The 6,621-nt window shown below is 48.5% G+C and overlaps 1 long non-coding RNA gene across 12 annotated transcripts; it reads left to right on the top strand.

Moving 5' to 3' along the window:
- Positions 1 to 2,111: 2,111 nt before the first annotated feature.
- Positions 2,112 to 5,238, top strand: LOC124699008. Of its 12 annotated transcripts, none has more exons than XR_007001215.1 (7): positions 2,112 to 2,365; positions 2,504 to 2,989; positions 3,077 to 3,191; positions 3,336 to 3,461; positions 3,870 to 3,951; positions 4,483 to 4,517; positions 5,032 to 5,238. It is a non-coding gene; the product is annotated as an uncharacterized LOC124699008 (long non-coding RNA). The 12 variants fall into 12 exon arrangements; XR_007001218.1 differs by having other exon boundaries at positions 5,018 to 5,238; XR_007001221.1 differs by having other exon boundaries at positions 4,483 to 5,238.
- Positions 5,239 to 6,621: the final 1,383 nt, after the last annotated feature.

Here is a 6,621-nt window from a genome sequence, read left to right as displayed (position 1 = left end):
TTGCCACCAATAGTGTGCCCTTGTACTGCCCGGTCAAGAAGGTACCATCCACGGCTGTGACGGGCCTACAATGTTCGAACGCCCTCGTGCATTGCTCGAATGACCAAAATGCACGGTGAAATACCCTCACTCTTTTACCGCCATGCAATGTCATTTTGGTTGCAGAAGGCTCCACCACATGCACCATGCCCGGGTTAGTTGCGGCCATCGCTAACAACAACCTATGGACTCGATTGTATGCTTCCTCCCAATCACCGTACAACATCTTGAATGCGGCTTGTTTGGCCTTCCATGCCTTCCCGTACTTGACGTCGTAGGCAAACCGGGATTTGACCGTATCTTGCACGGACTTAATGCTCATGGTAGGAAGTGATGATATCTCCGCCGAGAGCTTGTATGCAATGAACTCGGATGTGAGTTGACGGTGGTCCGGCTGCACATCCTTGCCATCAAGCTTCGGCCCCCGGCACATGTGAGTGGCTACACAACTTGTTATGTGCCAAGAGGGCCCTTTTTTGAAAGGTCTTGCACGGACAACCCATGGGCACCTTTTATTTAGCGTGTACCGCTTCTTCAAGTCCGAGTGAACAACGAGGTAAGGGCGATGATGCTTAATGGAGAACTCCTTCAACCATATCTTCAATTCCAAGAAGGTATCAAACGTGAGCCCTTTAGAGATCATAGCCATCCTACCATCCACATCTCTCTTGGATATTGGCCTAGCTCCAAGAAGTAAACTTTTGCCACCATCAACCACGGCTCCATCCGCAAGACTAACATCACGGAACAATGGTACCCGGATATCCCGTCCGGTTACCTTCTTGAAGATCTCGGATCTTTCGGCTCCTTAGCCATCAAGCCATCCTCGTCAACTTCCTCTTCGGGTCCATCATCATCCGAGTCCGACGCATAGCATCGGGAATAAGGAATGGAGTGGTCCATCTCCTCTCGCGTCAAATATTTATCCAAATCACCAACATTGTTGTCATTCATCTCGAAACCATCATCACCATCGTCATGCTCGTCATACTCATTATCCAACGGAGGTTGTTGGGCAATGGGAGATTGGACAATGGGAGATTGGGTGGCTTCTTCTTGGCTCATGGGTGGTGGACTCCTCTCTCGAACCGGAGGAGGAGGGCTTGTTAAGGTCAAGCTCGATACGAGCATCAACCGTCTTGGTTGCAAACAACTCCAAAGCCTTGTCTTGTGACCCGCCACCGTCTCCTTGTAAACGGACCAACGTTGCTCGGAGTTGATACGCATTGTCTTCCAACGGGTGTGCATTCCAAACGCCACATTATGTCTTCCCTCTAGCTCAACACCATCATTTGGCTCATTCCAATTCAACTCAACCCTCACTTGTGCTACCACCTCCGCAAAGCTAGGGCTAAGGTCAAACACCAAGTCAACCTCTTCCGGGCCGGCTCTATGTTTCCCTTCAAGAAAGCATCCTTGTCCACATGATGAACATGAACAATTCTTTCCATCCCCTAGCATAATGGGAACAACACATACACACATGTGTTCATTAGTTACCATAATCAACATAATCTACCCATACAAACTAGCACACTACCATTTCTCCTACTTCAACAACCCTAACATCCAACCAAATCACCATCTCCACCCTCAAATCAACCAAATCCACATCTAGGGTTTCACATGTACATTCAACCAAATACACAAAACCAATGGATGAAAAGAGGGGGAACGGAGGAGATTACCTCAAGGAACGGGTTGGGAACGATCTCCACGGGCAGATCTGACGAAATTCAAGAGATTTGAGTAGGGATTTGAGGGGGGGGGAGAGAGAGAGAACCAGGCGCCTTCTTGAGAGGAAGAAGAGACAGGGAGAGGAAATGGCTGGGTCGGGCTGGGGTGGGCTCGCGTGGCCACACATCCTGCCACGTCGGATGGGTAGCACACCTCAGCGTCGACAGCGCCACGTCGGATGGGTGTGTGGCGCCAGCAGCACGGGCGCCACTTGGACATGTGTGGGCGCCACACAAAAGGTTAGATAGGTGAAATAGTTTGCCCGAGAGGTCAGTGTGTGCTATAGTTTCACAAAAGGGTTATTTGTGTGTAAATCGCCTCGTCTCCGCCTCTCTTCCGCGCTCGTCTGCAGCCGGCACAGGTCCAGCCCTCCTCTGCCGCCCTTCCATCCACCAGTTTCACATTCAACCGCTCCTTAATCTTCTCCTTCACCTAGATCGGCCGCCACCCACGAGACAGGCGCAGGGATGAGCCGACGTAGGCGCCTTCTGGCCTGACGGGATGCGACCACATGGTGGCGGTCGCAGCAGGCCGGCAGCAGCGCGCCGATGTAGCCAACCTCTGAGGAGAGCGGGCCAGAGAGGGCAAGGTGGGGAAATCAAAGCCATTGGCTCTCAGATTCTGAAATTTGACGAAAATAGATTTTCCGGTTTCACTGATTTCTGGATTGTCTACATTTTTTGTTTTCTTGGCGTACATTTTGGACCTTGGATCTTCTCCTGACCAGTTCTAGGAATTTGCCTCTAGGATTAAGATGTGGAGCTTGGAGATGGCCGCACAACAGCAGAGTGGTATTTTCAAGGTATCTATCAACGTACATCCAACGCTGGGTTCCTCCTCGGTCGCAGGCAAAGAGACACAACGATATCTGGTACCTGATTGTAGAAGAGTAGCTTGATTGCAGTAATGTTTCAGTTCTTTTTTTTTTGTCATGTGATCTCCATATCTCCAGCTATGGAGCTAATTGAATAATGGGGAAAGGTGATTTCAAACAACACCCGAGTGTGAGAGTACCATTGGATCATATTTTATTTCACTATAACCTTGGATATGATCTTTATGGAATTGTTCTTTGCAGTGACTTTACCTATGGTTTTCTTGAATGTGTTCAGAAAGGAGTAGAGGGAGCGATCTCTCATGTCGTTGGCAAGAAAACTGTTTCACCATCACATAAGGGGTGGATCTTGGCAAATCTGTAAGGCAACTATCCAAGGTGAGATTGTCCTCCCCAGCCTGTTGATTCTTTCACAATATACTGTTGGCGACGGCGCTCATGCATGTTCGTTGTCCGTGCTCATAGGTACACACTAGATGTGAACGTGGAGAGGGTGGAGGACGTGGTGAAGCACCAGCAGCTGCTCGAGGAGGCAAGAGACCTGCAACACCTGCCTGCCTTGGCGGTGGGCGTCGTTCCGGTAACGTGTTTTCCGACAGAGCACATACTGTCAAGTTGCACTGAACATGTTCCCCTACTTTGCATAGTAAACATCTGGAGATTCTTTTAATGCAACTTATCTTGGATAAATTCAGCATAATGTTAATGTCCTACTTTTTTATAGATTGCAGAGATATTATCCAAGCTAGAAAGAAAGGATGGAGGATAAGAGATTGTGATGGTTGCAAAATAAGAAGATTTACATTGTGTTGCAGCAACATTAGAAGGAACTATTTAGCTCCAGCTTCAGGTATAGGTAAAGGCTGCCATATGTGAAGTAATCATCATTATACTCTTATTTCCGCCCTACCGATGAATAATGGGTTGCTTTTACCTTTTCTTCTGTTGTAACACAACTTTCTTAAAGAGGACATCACCTCCTCTTCCAGCTCTAGACACCAATCTTTGGCATGATGCAAGGATAGCCTGTACGCCTGACGACCTACCGCTTTCTAGGCCGCAATATTTTTCTGTTGTGCGCTCAGTTAATTGCATGATTGCATCCACTAAATTCTTGTAGTTCTTATGGCTGCTTGAGGTTTTCATGGTAGAATTTAATTAACTGCGGGCACCATAAGCCTAACTGTTGTTTAGTAATTATCGTTAAAACCTTTGTGATTGATCATGTACAGTTCTTAAGGATTACCATTTTGTTTAGGCTGGCAACCAAGAAGAAGCCCAGCGACAAACTTCTTGAAGTTTGGTGATTTCTTTCCCCTCCCCCTCCCTAAAAATCAGAGGTAAAATTCTTCAGAGTTTGCACCTGTTTGTTTGTTCCTGAGATTTGGTGAAGTCGTGTGAATGTGTCCAAGATCTTTGTGATGATGGCCATAAAGATAGTGATGCAAGATACTGGGTATCCAAAGTTGTGGATGCAACATTTTGAGTTCTACTTTAATCTTGCATATTTGATATCTTTTTTGTGGGAATTTGCTAACTACTAACCTATGCTTCTACATGCTAAATATCTACTGTGTGCAATTAATCGGAGTTCAAGGTCTGCAAGGTTCATGTGTCCTTATAGAGAAACACACTGCTAGCATCTCCAGATATTTACTTTTCTGTTTTGCTTAGGTTTTGTAAACTGTCATTGCTTAGCTCTGTGATTTTTAATCATCATATCCCTTTTTACTTAGAAAATGATTGCTAGCATCTTTAGAAGCTACAATATGTTCAGAGTAGATTAGGTACGTTAAGCTAAGAAATATGTGCATTATGACGGCTTATCTCCTTGCAACCTTAACACCTGATATCATTTTTTTCCACTTCAGCCAATGCTTCCGGGATCCTAACGATTCAGATCCAGGTATAGTTTCTTCTTTCCAGTGTTTGTTTCAGACTGCATCTTTCATGCACAAAAACTGGGTCAAAAAAATTCATATCATGGGTCGTAGTTATTATGAAACTATAAAAAATGATCTATGCCGTTCTGGGCTAGGATACATAGATTTTCAGTTAGCATTGCAACTCAAGTGAGCTTTTTGATAAAATTCTATGTCCTATTCTTCCATGGTAACATAAAGAGAAAAGAGCTACCAGTCTCACCTGTCAAATAGAATATGAAAGTTTCCACTGTTAGTTCATCGGCCAGCCAATGCATCAACTTTTCAGAAGTATTTGTGATTGTTTGGTTTGATCAGTGTCTTTCAAAAATTATCACAAAACCTTTAGATTTTTCTTATTAAATCTAGCTAGCTATCGAATCGTTTCGAGGTACGACCTAAAAAGGAGACATCAACGACTGATCAAGTTGTCCCTTAATTATTTGACAGTGAACATGCTCTCCTTTATATGACACTTCTTCAGTTCTAACTTGTAAGGCACAAAAACCATTTTAATGCTGGCACTACATCCTTGCATGCCGAGGGAGCAGAGGACCACTGAGAGGAAGTAAAAAGGCAAAATGGGAGTGCAGTTGGCAAGTTACATCCTTGTTTTGTTATATGTATCGACGATATACTGTATCAAGTATTCGCGTGTCAGATATCAACTTTCTTATTATCATTATAATGGTCGCAACTTGTCAACTTGCACATGTGCAGTGTATTTTTTTTTGTATCACACTATAACTTTTTTTCTCTGAATTATCTGTCATCTACCTCATATTTGGCTACCAGAATAATATGAGGTATGTGCTCGTACGTACTCCCTTGCCGTCCAAAATTAATCGACTCAACTTTATCTAGATACCTAAAGGCAATAGTTTTTTAGATGCTCCTAGATACTTTGATATGGATAATAAAATATGTTGGCTTGATATATTTTAGCATAAAACTAGATTTAATGGACACAAATTGTCAAACTTGGAGCTGCAATTGGGCGATATAAACCCTGCTACAAGAGGAGATTAGAGCATCTCCAGTCGCGTCCCCCAAACCGTCCCCAAAGGGATTTGGGGCGCGCCGGACAAAAAAAGCGTTCCAGCCGCGTCCCCAAAGCCTCTTTGTCCGGCGCGCCCCGATACGGTGTCCGGCGCCCGAGCCCGTCCCCGTCCCACGGGGACGCTCCGGGGACGCCGGACACAACGAAAAGCGAGGCGGGGAGTGGCGGGGCCGACGCGTCGGCCGGCACGGAAGGCTAAAACCCCGTCGCCTACCTTTGGTCAAGCGACGCTAATGGCGTCCCCGTTTTCCCGGGCGACGCAGGGACGCGTCTCGTCGTGCATGGCCGCGTGGCCGTCCGCGCCGGAGTTATTGCGTGCAACCACCCGCTGCCGCCGCCGTTTTAAGACGCCTCCGGCTATCGCCGCTCATCATAATCCTTCTCGTCGCCGCCGCCTCCCCTTCCCGCATTCTCTCCTCGCCGCTCAAAAATGTCGTCCTCCCGCAAGATCGCCGCGGCGAACGGCTTCGGCCGCGGCAGCCTCACCGTGGCGGAGGCGTGGGCGCCGTACCACGCCCGTATCCGGCCCCGCCGGACGTGCGGCCGCTGCAGCGGCGGCGGGCCGGAAGATGGCCGTGAACGGCATTGGCATCCCGCCGCCGCCGAAGCCGGACACGCAAGCAATGGCGGGACGCCATCAAGGCCCGTCGGGCTCAACTCACCGCCGAGGAGCGGCGGATCCGACATGGGCGGCCAAGGACAACGACGATCGGTGGACGACGTACTTCAAGGCCAGGTACGACGTCGAGCCGCACAAGCACCGACGGGCTCATCGGCGGGCCCAACAGCCGGAACAGGGAAGGCCGCGCCCTGCTCGGGGCGTTCCGGCGCGCACTCGAGAACGTCATCCGCGGCCTCCGCAACGGCGGCTCCGCGGCCGGAGATGCCGTCGCCGCCGCCGCCTTCTCCTCATGGCAGCCGAGGAGGACGACGTACTCGTCCCTCCTCGCACTCTTCTTCCTCGGGGCCGGCGCGATCGACGCCGTCGTCGTCGTACCGGCCGGCGCGCGTATACCGTTCCCAAACGG

This window comes from Lolium rigidum, chromosome 3 (assembly GCF_022539505.1).
Source record: "Lolium rigidum isolate FL_2022 chromosome 3, APGP_CSIRO_Lrig_0.1, whole genome shotgun sequence".
NCBI lineage: Eukaryota > Viridiplantae > Streptophyta > Magnoliopsida > Poales > Poaceae > Lolium > Lolium rigidum.
The sequence above is the reverse complement of the archived record's forward strand: the minus strand, read 5'-3'. Positions and strand labels throughout refer to the sequence as shown.